This window comes from Saccopteryx leptura, chromosome X (genome assembly GCF_036850995.1).
Source record: "Saccopteryx leptura isolate mSacLep1 chromosome X, mSacLep1_pri_phased_curated, whole genome shotgun sequence".
Classification (NCBI taxonomy): Eukaryota; Metazoa; Chordata; class Mammalia; order Chiroptera; family Emballonuridae; genus Saccopteryx; species Saccopteryx leptura.
Window position 1 is genome coordinate 86,774,808 of NC_089516.1, and position 20,843 is coordinate 86,795,650.

A 20,843-nucleotide genomic window follows, 5' to 3' on the forward strand; every position below is an offset into this window, starting at 1 on the left:
AGTCTGATATTTAATTATACAGAACAATGGTCTGTTTTAATGTAATGTCTGGTATTTTTAAAATAGACATCTAAGATTGTATAATAAACAGATATTTCCAATAATAGTTATATAGAATCATTATCTGAATTGTCTTTGTGTTCCATAATATTTAGAGAGCAGTAAAAGATAAATCTATTTTCCATTTTAAAAACTCCAATGTAGCTGAGATAGAAAACAAAACCAAACAATTAAACTGACAATAATGAAGCCTTCACTCAAATCCAAAATGGTTACTATAGTAACTTAAATTTGCAGCATTATAATAAAAGTAGAATGAAAAGACAATTTCAAATGCTATATTAATCTTTTGAAGTGTAGAGAAGGGAGTTGCTGTTTGATATTTGAAAGAGACTAGGTTGCTATTGAAGCTTCTAAGATGATGGATTTTGTCTTGTCTCCTTTTTCTTTCGTATAAATGTAGAAACCTCTGACTTCAAGTATTAACTAGCAGAGAAGGGAACTGTTAGTTTTGCTTGTAATGGTCTTTCTAAGACTGATGACAATCACTTTATACGAGCAACTTGTAATTACCTATGAGAAAAAAGGGCAGATTGAGTAAAAAAGAGTGCATTTACAAATGACCTCAAGGATCTAATTTTGGTATTTCTTTTCTACTTTCTCCATCACCAAGGTAGAAGTGCAGGCATGGATGCAGACATAATACGAGATTTAACTAAAGAAGAAAAAAGGGGAAACTTGAGTTTTGTATGACTATGGAACTGCGCATTCAGTAGACTCCATATTAAAACTATGGGGGTTGTTGTACTGTGATCACTTTAAAACGTCATGCTAGTGGTGTAGTCATTGTCAGAAAGAGGTTGGTGCTAGCACATCTTCCTGTTCCTGGGTCTAATAACCAAAGATACAAATTATTAGTCAGAAAGGAGGTGACAAAGATGCTAAGAATAAGTAACTCTGATGAAGAGATAAACCTCAAAAATCAGCACCTCTCATTCTCATAAACAGGGGTAAATCCCTCTCTTCTTTTTTTTTTTTAAGGGGTAAAAATAGTGCTTTATTTGAGAAATTTACATCCGAATTACTTTCATGTGTTTTAAAAAGTCCTAATGAGCATCTAAGAAGAAAACATACAGCTTCCACAGGAATAAGGACCAAAAAATTTAAAAGGGGTTGATGATTGCCCCAAATAATATTTCCTAAAAGAAAAAAAAATGTAATATTTAACCTTTCTTCTTTTGAGGCAGGGTAATTGAACTGCACACATCATAAATAAAATTTTCTTACTTTACAAGGAGAAAGTTCTGTGATCCTGTTTTGATGCATATGAAATACAAAATATAAAAAATCTACTCTTCTGATCAAGATAAGGGTAAAAGAATCCTTCTTCAACATTTCAATTCTCATGCAATGAAATCCAAAGGTCTGTTGAATCCACCCTTTCGATTCATGTACTGCCTGTACTTCCTCTTCTGAGACACATTTATGGCATAGGCATTTACAGAGCCATCCACCTTTTTTCCTTTTGTGGAGTCAAAGGAGGCAAATCCCATCAACTTCATCATTTCTATTTCTTCTTCTGTTTTGCCCTCTAAGTCTTCCTCAGTAATCTGACGTTCTTTGCTCTTTGTTTCTTTTGTTTCTTTCTTTTCCTCATCTCTTCTTTCTTTCAGTCGAGAAGGGGAAGGAGATGTGGATCTATGTCGTCTTGGGGATCTGGAGCATCTCCGTTGTGGGGATCGGGAGCGGCTCCTTCTCCGATCTCTGATCTCTGTCCCGGGACCTGGATCTTTCTCTGCTCCTCCATTCTCTCTCCCGGGAAGTGGACCAGGACCGCCTCCGCTCCCTCCTCGGGGAGCGGCTGCGGCTGCGACCCATTCTGGGTGCTCCTATACCGCACACCCAACCCCTCTCTTCTTTACGCACATATAATCTTTCTGTCCATCCTCCCTTTAGTTCATCCTTCCCTCCTTCCTTCTTCTCTCCCTTACCCACTTCTCTCCTTTTAGCTTCCATCCTTCCACAAATGTCTATTGAATAACTTCTATGTTCCAGGCCCCATGTTGACCATGGGGTCTATTCCAGTGAACAATACTGAGGTTGTCCTGCTTTCACTGACTTTATAGTCTCATCTAAAAACAGGCAATAAACTATTTGTGGATGATTATTTAATTACAATTTAGATTGGAGTTAAAACTGAAAAGCATAGGGGGCAATAAGAGTATATGACAAAAAGAGCTTGACCAGGTGGTGGTGCAGTGGATAGAGACTGAGCCTGGGACACTGAGGACCCAGGTTCAAAACCTCAAGGTTGCCAGCTTGACTGCAGGCTCATCTGGCTTGAGCGTGGGGTTGCTGGCTTGAGTGTGGGATCACAGACATGACCTCATGGTTGCTGGCTTGAGCCCAAAGGTCGCTGGCTTGAGTAAGGGGTCACTCACTCAGCTGGATGTCTCCCTCCCTGGTCAAGGCACATATGAGAAAGCAGTCAATGAACAACTAAGGTGCCGCAACGAAGAATTGATGCTTCTCATCTCTCTCCCTTCTTGTCTGTCTGTCTCTCTTTTAAAAAAAGAATATATAACAGGAAGAAAATATAATCTGAGGAGATAGTTAAGGTATTTCTGAAGAAATGATATTTACATTGATTACTACAGGGTAAGTAGGGCTCGGCCAGCTGAAGAATATAGGGTAGAAGTAAGTGCAAAGTCCTGAAGTGAAAGGGAAACATTGGAAACAAAGAGGCCAGTGAGGCACAAAGATAGCAGCTAAAATGAAATTATAAAGGTAAGCAAGGGTCTTAGAGGACATGGTATGGCCTTCAAACACTCTTCTTTAAAAAAAATTTTTTTAAATTTTTGTTTATTGATTTTAGAAAGAGGGAGAGAGAGAGCGAGCGAGAGAAAGAGAGTGAGAGAGGAACATCTATCTGTTCCTGTATGTGCCCTAAGGATTAAACCAGTGACCTCTGCACTTTGGGATGAAGCTCTAACCAACCGAGCTATCCAGCCGGGGCCAAACATTCCTCTTTTGTTTATCCCATCCTGTTGCAATTATTTGTATACATGATTATGAAGCCTTTTTTCTCTTTTTATTTTTGTGTCCTTGATATCTAGTGAGGTGGACTGAAGTTTGGCACCATAAGATATGCCTTTTGAAATATTTACTTTAAGCTGGTTATTAAGAATCACAAGATTCAGATAGAAGCTTTGACCCTCCCCCTTGCCTGCCTGACTGAATTCAGATAGCAAAACCTACTTAAAAGAAGGAGATACCACTTTAGGATCATACTACAAACTAAGCATAGTGGACAAGAAAGACTCTAGGAAAGTCTGTTTTTTGGACTCCGTTCTGTGTTGCCCAGCAATAACTGGTTTACCACATATTTGCTCTTTTTCATCTCCCTGTGAGTTGCCTAATTGCCCTTTGAAATTCTGGACCCCTGTCCCTCTCTCTTCAGTCCAGAATGGCATATAATCCTCAACTGCCTAATATGGTCTTAGGTCTCATAGTCTTATGGAACCCCCACATGTATATATGTAATAAATTTGGACATTTTCTCCCATTAATCTGTCTCATGTTAATTTGATTATTAGCCCAGCCAGGAAAACTTAAAAATATGGGAGGAAAAATATTTTTTGTAGTCCTACACTTGTATATTGTCAGGTACATATTTCTGTGTGCTCTACAAATTCTTGTTAAATAAGTGAAATAAAGAAAAAAAGACATCCTTATGATTGGGAGAACACAGTCATTACAGGAAAGAAATAAGATTTGTGGAAGAAAAAGGGGTTCTGTAAGAAATCTAACAAGTTGCCTGATCAGGCAGTGTGCAGTGGATAGAGCATCAACCTGGGATATGAAGGACCCAGATTTGAAACCCCGAGGTCGCTGGTTTGAGTATGGACTCATCTGGCTGAGCATGGGTTCACCAGCTTGAGTATAGGATCATAGACATAACCCATGGTTGCTGACTTGAGCCCAAAGGTTGCTAGCTTGAGCAAGGGGTCACTGGCTCTGCTGGAGTCCCCTGGTCAAGGCACATTTGAGAAACTAATCAATAAACAATTAAGGTGCCACAATTATAAGTTGATGCTTCTCATCTCTCTCCCTTCCTGCTGTCTCTCCCTCTCTCTCATTCTCTCTCACACACAAAAAAGGAAATCTGACAAGTCCACTGACAAAGTAACCTCACAGGGTGATCTGATCATAATTGTAATTGGGCAGGTCATGGTCAGTAGTCACACTCCAGGCATATAACTTCTTTAGTAAAATGTTTATCATTGTCTTCAGCAAATCCTGACCATTTTTCTTAGTACAGCTTAGTTAACACACCTTTGAAATGTCAGATTAAACCTCCTTTTCAGATCCCTGGGAGGCATAACCAACCTCAAGGGAGCACATGACCTTGTAAATTATCCTGTCCCCGTCTTGCTTTCTTTCATGTTCTCTTCCCTACATTCCCTCCTTAATTGCAAATGCACAGAAGAAAACACAACACTGTCATTCTTAGGAACATTTGAGATCTTGCTTCCCAGCAACTGTAATTCTTTTGGCTCAGATAAACCCTTACAAAAGTCCTTTCCTGGTTTGGACGTTTCTTACGTCGACAGATTATATATGGCTCTCATCTCTCTTATCATGTCTGTCAACTTACATTTGTCATATAACAGGCAACGTTTTCTATAAGCAAAGAGAATGAGAGAAATCAGTGAGTGTAAGAGCGAATTGTTGAGTGGTGCAGTAAGAGAAAACCAGTTTTTCAAAGAAAATACTTTTCTGTTTGTCATTCAAATCTACACCGTGGGAAAAACCTGGAAGTCAAAGGGGGTCTATTCAAGCTTTTGAAACTGAAACAACTAAACTTAATGATTCTTTCTTCTTCTGGAACTCAAGTGGGGTAGAGAGAAGAAAAACAGGTGTGCAGCTGTTAAAATATTAAGACCATATGGTCTTTAGCTATTTTCATTTCTTCAACTTTCCTCCAAATGTGTTATTATTTTTTAAAATATGGTCATTGGAAACTTATTTGGTTAAATCTTTTGTTAAAGTATGAACCAATTGCAATTTATAAAAGTATTCATCCCAGGGTTAGAAGATAATAATATATTATTGTCTAACAAACAGTTAGCTCAGCTCTAATTGCAGCTGAACTCCTCAGTCTAAAGAAAGCTCTAGAAATTCTAGCCTTGCAAAGCCATATGTACAGAGGCATCTCAGAGCCTCCTCTGAGTTCCTATAGCTGTAATCGGCTGTCACACTCACTTGATACAGGGGTAATGTCGTATGGTGATCATTTCGTGTGTATCTCATAAATCCTTCCAGGAGAAGGTCTTACACTTTATTTCTCCAACCATTCTTTGGGTAGGTGATGTTAATTTAGAGTTTTATTGCAATGTGCGTAACAGAGATATTATTTCAAGTAACTTTAATGCCTGACAATAATGAGAGAGTGCCTGGTTAATTGAACTCTATGAACCTAAGAATTGTTTAAAATTAAAGGGACTGTGCTTTATACTTTGGTATAAAACATTTTTTGGTGTTTAATTTTGATAACGATGTTGTTTTGAGTATCTTACAATGGAAAGACTAAATCTAATGTGCATGCCTTTCTATGTAAGTATTCTTAAAGTTTTTCAGCTACGAATGGTTTCATTTATAATCTCTGAAAGGCTACAATAATCAAATTGCATTGGAAAAGCCACAGAAATGTTATGTTTTATTTTAATCTGTTTCTTTAATTTTAGAGTTGCTTTTATTTATGTTTTTGACCTGGGTTTTCAGAGAAATTACAGTTGGCACTGCATTCGGGGCTTGCTGTAACACTGGGTGGGGGGTCACCTCACTTTTTTACACAAAATAAATTCTACTTGGTATCATTTCTGATGAATTCAGCTGCTTAATTGAGACAGTGTGAAAGAAAGCAAATGCTGTAAAGTGGCACAAAAATAATTTCAATTACAGTCACAATGTTCGGTTTGTAGGCGCTATCATGACATTTAGATGCTAGCAGTAAACAATATGATCCACTAACAAGCAAACTATAACAGCCTCAAATGCCATTTTCTTTTGTGTCATATGTACAAATGCTACATGTACCTCAAAGAATTCTTCAGGGAACTTTATGCCCTCATTGTGCGTCAAATGACTAGACTGTTGGACCAACAGAAGAAACACTTCTGACCTGTTGACCAGAGTTTCAGCAACCCTTCAGCCTTCTAAATCTTATAGGAACTGTTAGCTCCTCGAGATTTACATGACAAAGCAGATGCTGTAAGGAAACACTGTGTTTCTCAGTCTCAGAGTTTGTTAATTGCTTTCCAATTATCCCTTGCACTTGGGGAAAGGGAGTGGGAGTACATGGCATCTGTGGTCCCTTTCCATGCTAATATTTTAATAATTCCAACTGTTATAAGAATTAGCTGAGCTGCTCTCAGTGGGAACTGTGTCCAAATGGCAGGATTCCCATTAAGTATGGACATGTGTAACCAAACAAAATGGCAAACACTTGGTCCACAAAAACTACTCTCCATAAGTTGGTACAGTGAGCATCTGTGTATTTGTACATCCCCTCTGTTCCAATCTGAAGTGCCCTACAAAGCCTGTCTCCATGTGGCAAACACTTTGTGTTCCTTCAAAGCACAGGTCAAAGATCTCTTCTGCTATAAGACAACAGTCGACTGTTCCAGAAGGATTAGGACTTTGTCCATATCTCCCATTTCTTTAGGACTCATCAACCTGTGGTGATGACATAAATATATAGTTATACCTGAGCCAATTAGTTCATGTCTTCATCTGTTATGACACATGACTTCAGGTTTCTTTAAAGGTCCTCCGCTAAGTGTTTCTGGAAGGTTGCAAGCGACCCCCCATGTATATTCTTGAAGAAATGTACGTCTGCTGGGTGAAGCAGCGCCCCCACCAGACTGCCTGCTGTTGGTCTGCCTCTTATTTGTCTGTGTTAAGAGGGAAATCCATGCAAGTGATGTCTATACTCCCAGAAACAGAAGAGTTTAGGATTTAACCTTGAGTCAAGTTGGAGCTGGGATCAGGAGATTAATGCAAATGACAGCTGCCATGCTCTATGCAATATCAATGCACCCCTAACAGCACGAAGACTGTATCCTTTTTCCCTTGGGAGGAGTACTTCCAAGAAGTTCCTCAGAACTCATACACTTCTCTCAGGTTTATTCGACCAATGTTGACCAGTGTGCCAGATATGTCTATCCTTTGTGAATCATACATACCCTCAATTTGGGACTCCCATAATCTTTTATCTTTTAATAAGTTAAAAAAATTAATTGATTCATTTTAGCAATAGAGAGAGAGAGAGAGAGAGAGAGAGAGAGAGAGAGAGAGAGAGAGAGAGAGAGGAACATCAATCTGGTCTTGTATGTGCCCTGATCAGGTATCGAACCAGCTACCTCTGCACTTCTAGACAATACTCTAACCAACTGAGCCATCCTGCAAGGACTTAGGACTCCCATAATCTTATTTTCAAATGACAAGCAACATCTTCAAGAAGCTTGAATATAAGACCTGGCAAGTATAAGATCCACTTAAAGAGAGAAAATAGCTTTATGCAGTTAGATCACCTAGTGATTCCTGTCCTCAGTTATCTTGGTTGTTTTTCTTACTTCATGTACATTGACCCCCTCCACCCACCCCCACCCAACCCAACAGCTTAACTCATCCGTGGTAAGTCTTGGAGATTTTCCCATACAAACTTCAATGTTTGCTCTCTGTAACCCTGACTCATGGATCAATATATGATCCATGTCTTTCCTGAGTTTACCTATCTAGCTTCTATCTTATTAGATACAACCATTCTAGTACTTATCCTACTATACTTTCATCATCCAGCACATTCAACTCCGTACCCAATTCAAATCCTGTTGGCAAGAAGATTCCCCAGGCCTGTCCCCAGCTTCTCAGCTCTCTGGGTTAGGACAGTAAACACAAGCAGGCTGACAAGAATTTTTAGAGATAGGACCCTTCAATAGGGTGATGAAAAATCTGTTTTGTGTGAAAGACATTAAGGGAATAGAAAATGTGCATCAGCCTCATCTCATTTTTATATTTTGCTAAGAAATTATACCTTTTTTCATTTCATAGCATTATTAAGGCATGATTTACATACTATATATTTCATGCTCTCAAAACTACATGTACTAATCTTTTTGAGTATAGTGGCAGATATGTGCAATCATCCCCACAGTCTAGAATTTGCAAATACTTTCTCCACTTCTGTAGGCTGTCTTTTCACTTTCTTGGTAATGTCCTCTGATACAGAAAAGTTATTATTATTATTATTTTGCAAGATTGAAGTGAGAAAGACAGGGACAGACAGACAGGAAGGGAGAGAGATGAGAAGCATCAATTTTTCATTGTGGCACCTTAGTTGTTCATTGACTGCTTTCTCATATGTGCCTTGACCAGGGGGCTCCAACTGAGCCAGTGATCCCTTGCTCAAGCCAGTGACCTGGGGCTCAAGCCAGGGACCTTGGGCTTCAAACCAGCAACCTTTGGGCTCAAGGCAAGGACCATGGGATCATGTCTATGACCTCATGCTCAAGCCAGTGACCCCATGCTCAAGATGGTGGGCCTACGCTCAAGCTGACGACTTTGGGGTTTCAAACTTGGGTCCTCAGAATCCCAGGCCAACACTCTATCCATCATGCTACTGTCTGGTAAGGCAAGTTTTAAATTTTGATTAAATCTAATTTATCTATTGGTTTCTTTTCTTTTTTGTGCTTCAGTGCCATATCTACTATTCCATTGCCAAATCCAAGAAACTAGTAATTACTCCTATGTTTTCTTCTAAGAGTTCTATGGTCTTAGCTCTTATGTTTAGGTTACTGATCCATTTTGAATTAATTTTTGCATAGAGAATGCAATGACTTTATCCTTTGTACATGGATATCCAGTTGTCCTAGCACAATTTGTGGAAAAAAGACTATCTTTTCCTATTGAATGGGCTTGTCTCCCTTGTTGACAATAAGTTGACCATAGACACTTGAATTCATTTCTATACTGTTAATTTCATTCCATCAATCTAAATGTCTATCCTTATTCGAGTACCACAATGTTTCTATTACTGTTGTTTTGTAGCAAGTTTTGAAATCAAGAAGTGCAAGTCCTCCACCTTCTGTTCTTCTTTTTCAAGATTGTTTTGGCTGTTGTGTGTTTTGCAATTCCACAAGGATTTTAGAATTAGCTTGTGAATTTCTACAAAGAGGCCAGCTGGAAATCTGATAGAGCTTATGTAGAATGATGTGTGGATCAATATTAAGTCTTCTCTTCGATCTATGAACAAGAAATGCATTTCCATTTTATTTACATCTTCTTTAGTTTTCTCCAACAATGTTTTTGAGCTTTCAGAGTATAAGTTTTAAATTTATTTTGTTAAATTTATTCTTAACTAGTTGATATTTTTTGTGCTATCACAAATCGAATTGTTTTATTCATTTCATTTCAGATTTTTCACTGCAAGTGTATAGAAATATAATTCGTTTTTGTATGTTGACTTTATAGCCTATATCTTTGCTGACCTTCTTTATTAGTTTTATCAATTTTTTAATAGATTCCTTAGGATTTTTCTGTATATAAGATAATATCATTTTGATGACATTGCTTCTCCCTTTCCAATATTGATGCATTTTATTTCATTTTCTGATTCTGTTGCCCTGGCTAAAAACTCCAGTAAAATGTCAAATAAAGTAGCAAAAGCAACAGCATTGTCTTGTTCTTGACCTTAGATCAAAAGCACTCATTCTTTTTAATGTTAAATGTGATGTTAACTGAGAGTTTTTCATAGATGTCCTTTCTCAGTTTATGGAAAGTCTCCTCTATTTATAATAAGAAATTATATCTTGTGTCTTATTTATTTATTTAATTAAATTTTTATTGTAGTAAGAATACTTAATATGAGATTAACACATTTTTAAGTGTATGACACATTATTGTTGACTATAGGTACAATGTTCTACAACAGATCTTAAAGCTTATTCATATTGCTTAACTAAAATCTTATGTCTGTTGATGAGTAACTGCCCATTGCTCTCTCCCACCAGCCTCTGTCAACCGCTCTTCTACTTTTTGATGCCATAAATTTAATTATTTTAGATACCTCATACAAGTGGAAACATGCAGTACTTTTCTTTCTGTGACAGGCTTAAGAAATTTTATCTTTTTTTTTTCTTTTTCCAAGTGAGAAGAGGGGAGATAGACAGACTATTGTATGTACCCCAACTAGGATCCACCCAAAAATCCCCATCTGGGGCCAATGCTCTGGCCATCTGGGGCCATGCTTGCAACTGAGCTATTTTTAGCACCTGAGGCAGAGGCTCCACGAAGCCATTAGCAGTGCCCGGGGCTGATGCACTTGAACCAATTGAGTCATGGCTGGGGGAGGGGAAAAGAGAAAGAGAGAGAAGATGGAAGGGGAGAGTTTGAGAAGCTGATAGGCGCTTCTCCTATGTGCTCTGACCAGGAATTGAACCTGGGACATCCACATGCCAGGCTGATGCTCTTCTACTAGACCAACTAGCCAGGGCCAGAAATTCTATCTTTTAAATCAGAATATCTGCAGTTACATTTAGGCATTTAAAACATAGTTTCTCCATTACTAAAGAGTTTCATTTCCATGGTTAACATTTCAGAGCACAGGAATCCCTTGGTCTTTTTAAAGTATTTTTTCCTAACCATTAGTCTGTGGCCAAACTGTGGTCAGATTTTTTTGTCTGTCCCCAAATCTCTCAATTCCCCCACCCCAGCATGTTACCTACTGGTTTTATTATATACAACATCTATTCAAATGTGACATAATTAGATAATGCAGCAAAAGGGGATTTAGAATACTAAGTGACTTTACCACTAGCAAGCCACAAAATAAATTAGAATAGAACCAACACTGTTGTAGCAATATATCCCCAAAATACAAACAAGGAGAAGCTCGCATTTATGCCTGTGTGTTTTCTCTTTCTCCTTCACTTTCAAATGTGTTATGTACCTTGAGGCGCAGGTCACCAGTGCCACACCTACTGCAATGGGCTGTGCTGTTTCTGACTCAGCTCTCCTGAGATGGCAGCTTGTCTAGCTTGAGGCAGCAATGGTGCTGATAAGAACTTTCTAAATACATCTATGCAAATGAGGAGAATCACTGCTCGGTAATTTTATCATTTAAGATTCCTATTCCAAAAATGAGGTAATGGGAAATGTTTCAGAACTGGAAGATCACATGCAGTATGAGAGTTGCTTAGCTTTGTTCCCATACGTGGAGAAATATAGCCCTCACAAAACAGTCATGAAAAAGCCACACGATTTTTTGTTTGAGAGAGAAAGAGAGAAAGGGGAGAGAGATGAGAAACATCAACCTGTAGTTGTAGCACTTTAGTTGTTAATTGATCGATTGCTTTCTCATATGTACCTTGACTGGGGCACTCAAGCCGAGCCAGTGACCCCTTGCTCAAGCCAGCGGCGCCTTGCTCAAGCCAGCGACCTTGGACTCAAGCCAATGACCTTGCATTGGGATCACTGTTTTAAGCGCTTAATCCCATGCTCAAACTGGATGAGCCTGTGCTCAAGCTGGCGACTTTTGGGTTTTCAACCTGGGACCTCAGTGTCCCAGGTCAATGTTCTATCCACTGTGCAACCACCTTGTCAGGAAAGAATTTATTTTTATTGTTTGCTTTTAGAGAGACCAAGAGTGGAAGAGAAGGTAGGAGCATTCATTGTTGTTCCACATAGTTGTGCATTCACTGGTTGCTTCCTGACTGAGGATCAAACCTGCAACCTTGCTGTTTTCAGATGATGCTCTAGCCAACTAAAGCTAACTGGCCAGGGCAAAGCCATGGGATTTTTAGGAATGAATTATCTCTGGCTCTATATAAGAAGAAACAATTCAAACAAATAACCATGCCTTTTGCCTAAAGCAGAAGTGGGACTGTAGATGTTCTAAATACTAAGGAATGCTCAGTAATATATCAGGAATACTTTCAGTTGCAGATAACAGAAAACCTTATTACAAGCAGATAAAGCAAACAACCATCTTAAGTCTAGTCCATGGACCCATGTGGGTTCTTGAAATTCTGTTAGAGTTCTGCAAGGTCAAAACTATTTTAAATATTTTATTTATTGATTTTTAGAGAGAGGGGAGAGATAAAGAGAGAGAGAGAGAGAAGGGGGAGGAGCAGGAAGCATCAACTCCCATATGTGCCTTGACCAGGCAAGCCCAAGGTTTCGAACCGGCAACCTCAGTGTTCCAGGTCGACGCTTAATCCCACTGCGCCACCACAGGTCAGGCCAGAACTATTTTAATAGTAACTCTAAAATATTATTTGTCCCTTTCACTCTGTTGACATTTTTACTGTTACTAAAGCAACATATGTTTGTGTGTGTTTATGTAATAACAGAGACAGAGAGAGAGAGATAGACAGGAAGGGAGAGAGACAGAATCATCAATTCTTCGTTGCGGCTCCTTACTTGTTCAGTAATTGGTTTCTCATATGTGTCTTGACTGGGAGGCTACAGCAGAGTGAGTGATTGCTTGCTCAAGCCATAGACCTGGGGCTTCAAGCCAGCGACTTTTGGGCTCAAGCCAGTGACCATCAGATTATGTCTATGATCCCAGGCTCAAGCCAGTGACCCCATGTGCAAGCCAGCCGCCCTGTGCTCAAGCCAGCAACCTCAGGGCCCTCTGCATCCCAGTCCGACACTCTATCTACTGCACCACTGCCTGGTCAAGCTAAAGCAATTATGTTAAAACTGTTGGCTTCTTAACATGAATCAACAAGCATGGTGGTCCCAAACAGTATGAGTAGTCATTGTTGTAGTCTTCATTGTCAGGTACTGGGGAAAAAAAAAAGGAAAGAAAAGCCAGTTACACTTTGAAAGTCTCTTAAAGAAGCAGTAAAAATGTGAATTTTATTAAAACTCAACACTTGACTATACATCTTGTTAATATTCGATGGGATGACATGGGGAATTTGCATAAAGCACTTCCGCTATGAACTGGAATTTAATGGTTGTCTCCTAAAAAGAAGCTTATGTAATTGAGTAACAAGCTGAATTGACTGCTTTTGTCAAGAAGCATAATTTTTTGTTAAAAAAAAATGACTGACAGGCAAAGTATAGTTACCCAGATTTGGGTATTTGGCAGATATTTTCTTTAAAAATGAATAAAACGAGCCTGTCATTTTAAGGAAAACAACTCTAAGTATTTATAATCAAAATAACATCTGTGCTTTCAAGTGAAAACTTGAGTTTGGGAAAACTTATATCCACTACCATTTGTTTGTCAGCTTTCCAAGACTTTTCTGATAAGATCAATGGTGGTATTAACAAAACATGTGATTTTAAAAATATTTTATGATGAAATGTGTCACTATTTGAAAGTCCAGTGTAAAACTCAGCAAACCAGTATTTTTCAAATGACAGATGAATACATCATGTTGCAAAATCCATAGTGGGTAAAAGGTCTACCCAAAATGCTGGCTCTGGCTGGTTGGCTCAGTGGATAGAGCATTGGGCCAGCGTGTGGAAGTCCCAGGTTCAATTCCTAGTGACGCTAGATTTTCTTCCTCTATTGAACCAGAACTACACATCACAACAGGTTGAACAGAGAAGAAGAGAATCTAGCAGTGTTCTGTCACGGTAGACATTAAAGAGATTTGTAGAAATATAAGATATTAGTACTCTTCTCACTAAATGTACTTTTGCTTTGGAAAGTATAATGTTCATGAAAATGTCATTATGTTAACATGAGATAGGTATTATTTTTCACGTTTAAATGAATGAGTAGGCCCTGGCCGGTTGGCTCAGCGGTAGAGCGTCGGCCTAGCGTGCGGAGGACCCGGGTTCGATTCCCGGCCAGGGCACACAGGAGAAGCGCCCATTTGCTTCTCCACCCCTCCGCCGCGCTTTCCTCTCTGTCTCTCTCTTCCCCTCCTGCAGCCAAGGCTCCATTGGAGCAAAGATGGCCCGGGCGCTGGGGATGGCTCTGTGGCCTCTGCCCCAGGCGCTAGAGTGGCTCTGGTCGCAACATGGCGACGCCCAGGATGGGCAGAGCATCGCCCCCTGGTGGGCAGAGCGTCGCCCCTGGTGGGCGTGCCGGGTGGATCCCGGTCGGGCGCATGCGGGAGTCTGTCTGACTGTCTCTCCCTGTTTCCAGCTTCAGAAAAAAAAAAAAAAAAAAAAAAAAAAAAAAAAAAAAAAAAATAAATGAATGAGTAAATAAAATATTAAACATTCTCTCCATTCTTATTGATAATATGGCCAGTATCAAGAGATATATTTCACATAAGTGAAAGCTTTTTAGGGGGTCCTTAATAACTTTTAAGCTTTTTACTTTGAAAAAGTTTTAGATTTATAAGAGAATTGCAGAGATAAAAGTTTCTCTATTACTTTCATCTAGCTTCCCCTCATATTACATCTGACATAACCATAGCAAACATATCAAAACTGAGAAATTAGCATTCCTAAGTAATGAGTATGTCTGTAAACGGTGCTGAGACTGGTAAGTTTGATATCTGTTAGTTTATAGGTAAGCAGTTGCCAGTATTAGTTCAGTAACTCAAAAGCATCAAAAATTCAGACTCGCCCTGGCTAGTTGGCTCAGTGGTAGAGAATTGGTCCGGTGTGTGGAGGTCCAGGTTTGTTTCCCAGTCAGGGCACACAGGAGAAGCAACCATCTGCTTCTCTACTCCCCCTCCCTTTTCTCTCTCTCTTTTTCTCTTTCTTCCCCTCCTGCAGCCATGATTTGATTGTTTTGAGTGAGTTGGCCCAGGGCACTGAGGATGGCTCCATGGCCTCTACCTCAGATGCTAAAAATAACTCAGTTGCCAAGCAATGGAGCAACAACCCCAGATGGGCAGACTATCGCCCCTAGGGGGATTGCTGGGTGGATCCTGGTAGATAAGGGCACATGTGGGAGTCTCTTTGCTTCCCCTCTTTTCATTAAAAAAAAAAAATCAAAACCAAACCAAACAAAAAAACTTGGACTTTGTTTTTGTAAAATCATAATTTAATTGGTATATAACATCACATAAGTTTAAAGTGTCCAACATACTGATTTGACACATTCATATTTGCAATCATATTACCATTGTAGCATTAGCTAACACTAACACCTCTGTCATGTCACATAATTATCATTTCTTCTAGTGGTGGAAACAATTAAGATCTAGTATTTTAGCAAGTTTAATGTTTATAATACAGTTTTGTTGTCTGTAATCACTGGACAGTTGTCCCTTGAACAGCATGGGGTTAAGGGCACTGACCCCTGAGCAGTTGAATAATCCATGTATAATTTCTAATTCCCCCAAAACTTAAGTTTTCCATCAGTATCTGCAGGGCATTGACTCCAGAGCCCACTCTCCCACAGATGCCGAAATCCATGGATGCTCAAGTCTCCAATACATGGCACAGATTCATACAGAGAGATGGCCTTCTGCATTGCAGACTCCCAATGGTGAATCTAAAACAGTACACGTACATGTATTTACTGAAAAAAAAAATTCACATGGAAGTGGACTTGCATAATTCCAAACCTCATTGTTCAAGGGTCAATGGTGCTTGCTGTGTGTTATATTTCCAGGACTTATTTATCTATTTATTAGTTGCAAGTATGTAGCCTTAAATAACATTTTTCACATTGCTCTTCCCTCCAACCTCTAGTAACCACCATTCCACGCTGTTGTTTATTCTCTAAGTTCAGTTTTTTTTTTAGATATAATATATATAGGAGGGACTATACAGTATCTGTACTTCTATGCTAGGCTCTGTCTTTTTCATTCCTGTTCTGTTAGCTTTTTATCCCCGTCATTGTCATTGCATGTCATAAGATAGCTGACAGAGTTCCAGGCTTCTCTTTTTAGTTTAAGGCTGGAAGAAGGAAGAAGGGGCATTGTTAGCAAGCCCTTCCTTATGCTCTGTCACCTTTACTAGCAAGCAAAATAGTTCCTAGAAACAGCCCTCCAGACTCCCATTGATATCTTAGAGGTCAACACTCACTCAGCTGTGAGTCCAATCCCAGACAAGTCACTTGTGTGGAGGAAAACAGAATTCAAATGAGTAGAGCAATTAATTTATCCTCTGAGACTAGGTCAGGGATCTATCCACACTGAGATGAAAGGATCTCTGTCTCCTCCATGAAACAAATCAAGTACTATTATTCAGTAAGAAAATAGGTTTTAGGTAAACAGCTGGTATCTTAAGTGTCAGATTAGAATTTCTCTAAGACATTATGGAAATGAAAGAAGTGAATTGGCTACTGAAATTATCCTGATTTGACAGATGTGGAGGAAGTGGTGGCATTATTTGGGCCACTTTTAACACTTGGCATATGAATACCTGCAGCAGACTGTGAACTGCTGGCTACCAGCACTCCATATACACGTTCCATAAAAATTTACAAGGAGTTAGGCGCAAATATGAGAAAGTAACTCCCAGTTCCAATTTGTTCCCTCTGACAATCATTCTAGGATATCCTAAAATGTAAATAATCAAAATGACTTTCATTTAGGAGACTTTCTAGGACTAAGGATAGAAAAAGAGGCTATGGAAATTTAAGTCAAGGACCCAGGTGCACTCTATTTGCATAGGATGTGGAGTGAGCTCAGAAGGAGTGGCGTGTCATAAAGTTGAATGACTCAAAGCCTTCCAGGATAATCTAGGAGGAATGCTGTGTCAGAGAAGCCTAAACAAAGAATAAGATCATTACCAAATCTCACTGCTGATATGTCTGTAATCATAGTCACAAGAAATCTGAAAAGATTCCAGCACATGTGGATTAATATGCTTTCAATTTGTACGCTAAGACTACACACAACCCTCAATATAAAGTGCTTTGTACTGCTTGGTAGGAGGCCGGTGTTTCATCATTCTAAATTTATGAAAAGTATATTATCATATCTGACTCATGAGAATCAAAAGGATATACACACCACAGAAATTCCAAGGAAATGTACTTTGCATTGAGTTAGAACTTTGGTCTCCACCTTTTCTTACTGAAGTGGCCTGAGCACGTGTGAGCCTGCGTTTCTTTTATGGAAGTGTGAATTTGTGATTGCTGTATGTTATAACACACGACAGTACTGCCACCAACAACTTCTTCTTCTTCTTCTCCTCCTCCTCCTCCTCCTCCTCCTCCTTCTTTTTATTAAATGAAAGTAGAGAAAGTAGAAAGACTCCCCATGTGCCCCAACTGGGATCCACTGGGCAAGCCTCCTACTGGGGGATGCTATGCCCATCTGGGCTGTTGTTCTGTTGCTCAGCAATAAAGCTATTTTTAGTGCCTAAAGTGGAGGCCAGAAAGCCATCCTCAGTACCCAGGGTCAATTCTCTTGAACCAATCAAGCCATGGCTGTGGGAGGAGAAGAGAGAGAGAGAGAGAGAGAGAGAGAGAGAGAAAGGAGAAGGAGAAGGGGGAGGGGTGGAGAAGCAGATGGTCACTTGTGCCCTAACTGGGAATTGAACCCAGGACATCCAAACACTGGGCTGATGCTCTAGCACTGAGCCAACCAGCCAGGGCCTGTCCTGCCAACTTCTTTGTCATTCTGTAACAGAAAACATTCATAGTGGCATATTCTCCTCACCCCAGTGTTTGAATGTATAGATCTGCTTTTGGGGTTCCAACGTACTAAAAGGAGCTGATGACTTATCCCACTATCCCAGGCTTATTCTGAAATCACAATGCATCTGTTTTCTTTTCTTTTTTTTTTTTGTTTGTTTGTTTGTTTGTTTTGTTTTTGGTATTTTTCTGAAGCTGGAAACGGGGAGAGACAGTCAGACAGACTCCCGCATGCGCCTGACCGGGATCCACCCGGCACGTCCACCAGGGGCGATGCTCTGCCCACCAGGGGGCGATGCTCTGCCCCTCCGGGGCGTCGCTCTGCCATGAGCAGAGCCACTCTACCACCTGGGACAGAGGCCAAGGAGCCACCCCCAGCGCCCGGGCCATCTTTGCTCCAATGGAGCCTTGGCTGCAGGAGAGGAGGAGAGAGACAGAGAGGAAGGAGGGGAGGGGGGTAGAGAAGCAAATGGGCGCTTCTCCTATGTGCCCTGGCCAGGAATCGAACCCAGGTCCCCCGCACGCCAGGCCGACGCTCTACCGCTGAGCCAACCGGCCAGGGCCACATCTGTTTTCTTGACTCTTATTGGAAATCACTTCTGTACCTAGATTACTCCCTCAAAAGAGTAAGACATCTACATGTAATAGTAACGGACCCCTTTCAAAGCAGTCTATTCCTTGAATAGTGCCAATTTGATATTCTTTTTTAATGTAACCCTATCAAGATCCCTAAGTATTTTTACCCTTGGGCCACAGGAGATGTTGATTCCTGTTCTGAAATTCTATGCTTACACTTGATTTATTTACACTGACTGGTAAGTACAAAAATGGGAGAGACTTAAGCACATAGCTTTGGTTTGTCATGTTATACAATAACTCAAACAGAACGCCCTCCTTTTTATGTTCCGCATCACCCAATGTTCTTCCCAGCGCTCCCCTTCGGGCTGTCCACAGTGCTATCCGTCCATGACCATGGGAGGCCTGCATTTCAGAGTGCTGGAAAGAACCCTCCCCAGCACTGGACTCAGAATGTTCCAAAGACAATAAATAAGAGATTAAAAAATACGTTTTTGCTATGTTTACAGGGAAGACTACATTTAATGGTGGAATTTTACCTTACTTTAAGTGGACTTTTCAATCACAATTTCGGTTAAAATCCTGAAGTTGAAAATAGTGTGAAGTTTTCCCCCTACTTCCATTCTAAAGAAAGTGACAAATAGCTACAAGGCTGCTCTAAGCTATTCTATAAGTCTTTCTAACAAATATTGAAACTGGTTCTGTTAACCACACCCCATCTGCCCTCCAGCCAAGCTGTATGGGAGAAGTATGTTGAATTAGATGAGTTCATAAGAGTGAGTGGTAGGGACAAAGTCATTCCCCACACTCTTGATATTCTGCTTAGCTTGGAGAGAGAAGAAACTGAAAGGAAGTATTACTTCCTGAGAACAAGGAAGACGGGGGTCCTTTGCCCTCGTGCTTTGTAGTGAGGATGATGAGGTCTCACGACTCGAGAGGAAATAACTGGTATGTGTTGTCTAATATGGAAACATAGGCAACATCATAAATTATACTCATGCCCCAAATGTGGCAAACAAGCAATAGGAAGAATACTATGGCCTAAGTAGGCACTGAATGTCAGCTCTTTCTCAACCCCATGGGTTACCATGTGCCACCAGACAGGGATAGTAACACCAACAGAGGCAACCTATGTGAACTGATAAGCAAATGCCAGGTGGCCCACCTTTTACTTCCCCCCAGGCTTTGGTACTGTGGAAGACTCCCCTGAAAGAATGTCAATTTCTCCATCTTTCTAAGAAGGGCTTATTATTAGATAGAGGTATATTCTTAAAAGAGACAACATAAGTTATAATCAGGGGTAATGGAGATGGAAAAATTACAGCCAGAATATCAGGCACATTTTGAACATGTTCACAGTTGTTGGGACTGCAAAGCAAAGGATCCATTTATATTGCACTAGGATCTAAGGCATCTTCTGAGAAAGAATTATAGGAGCAGAATCAAGATGAACAAGCTTAACTCTGGAAGCAGACCAGTGTTTGAGTACGGTGTGGAAGCAGATGCTAAGTGTAACATGGCATACATCAGATTGTCTTCTATGTTAGACTCAAGAGACTTCAGTACCCTCCCCCCATCCATGGTCTCTCTCTCTCTCTCTCTCTCTCTCTCTCTCTCCTTCCTTCCTCCCTCCCTCCCTCCCTCCCTCCCTCTTTCTTTCTTTCTTTCTTTCTTTCTTTCTTTCTTTCTTTCTTTCTTTCTTTCTTTCTTTCTTTCTTTCTTTCTTTCTTTCTTTCTTTCCTCTCCTCCTCTTCCCTCCGTCCCTCCCTCTCTCCCTCCTTTCCTTCCTTCCTTCCTTCCTTCCTTCCTTCCTTCCTTCCTTCCTTCCTTCCTTCCTTCCTTCCTTCCTTCCTTCCTTCCTTCCTTCCGAAGGACAGACAAGGACACACAGACAGGACGGGAGAGAGATGAGAAGCATGAACTCATAGTTGTGGCACCTTAGTTATTCATTGATTGCTTTTTCAAATGTGCCTTGATGGGGGGGCTCCAGCCAAGCCAGTGACTCCTTGCTCAAGCCAGTGACCTTAGGATCAAGCCAATGACCATGGGGTCATGTCTATGATCCTACTCTCAAGCCAGAACCCCTGTGCTCAAGCCAACAACCTTGGGGTTTCAAACCGGGTCCTCTGTATCCCAGGCCAACGCCCTATCCACTGTGCCACCGTCTGGCCAAGCTCCATAGTTTCACTTCCTGTGATTTGTTACCCATGGTCAAAGGTGGCCCAAAAATATCAAATTAAAATTTCAGAAATAAAGAATTCATAAGTTTTAAGTTGCACTTCATTCTGAGTAACATGATGAAATCTTGTTTCCATTCCATCAGGCCAGAGACATGCATCAGCCCTTTGTTCAGCATCTCCGTACTGTATAAGCTAACCACCCGTCACTTCATAGCCATCACAGTTATCAGATCGACTATCATGGTACTGGAGTGCTTGATTTCAGGTAAGCGTTATTTTACTCAATAATGCCACATTCACATAACATTTACTATGTATATAGTTATAATCATTATTTTTGCTGCTGTTGTTAATTTCTTACTGTGCCTCATTTATAAATTAAATGTGAAATAGGTATGTATGTATAGGAAAAAAACACAGTACCTATAGGGCTTGGTACTATCCACCATTTCAGACATCCACGAGTGGTTTTAGAACATATCCCTCACACATACATGGGGACTACATACAATTGAGAG

The 20,843-nt window shown here is 40.2% G+C and overlaps 1 pseudogene; it reads right to left on the bottom strand.

Moving 5' to 3' along the window:
- Window positions 1-1,044: 1,044 nt before the first annotated feature.
- Window positions 1,045-1,897, bottom strand: LOC136385503 (U4/U6.U5 small nuclear ribonucleoprotein 27 kDa protein pseudogene; annotated as a pseudogene).
- Between the last annotated feature and the right edge of the window lie 18,946 nt (window positions 1,898-20,843).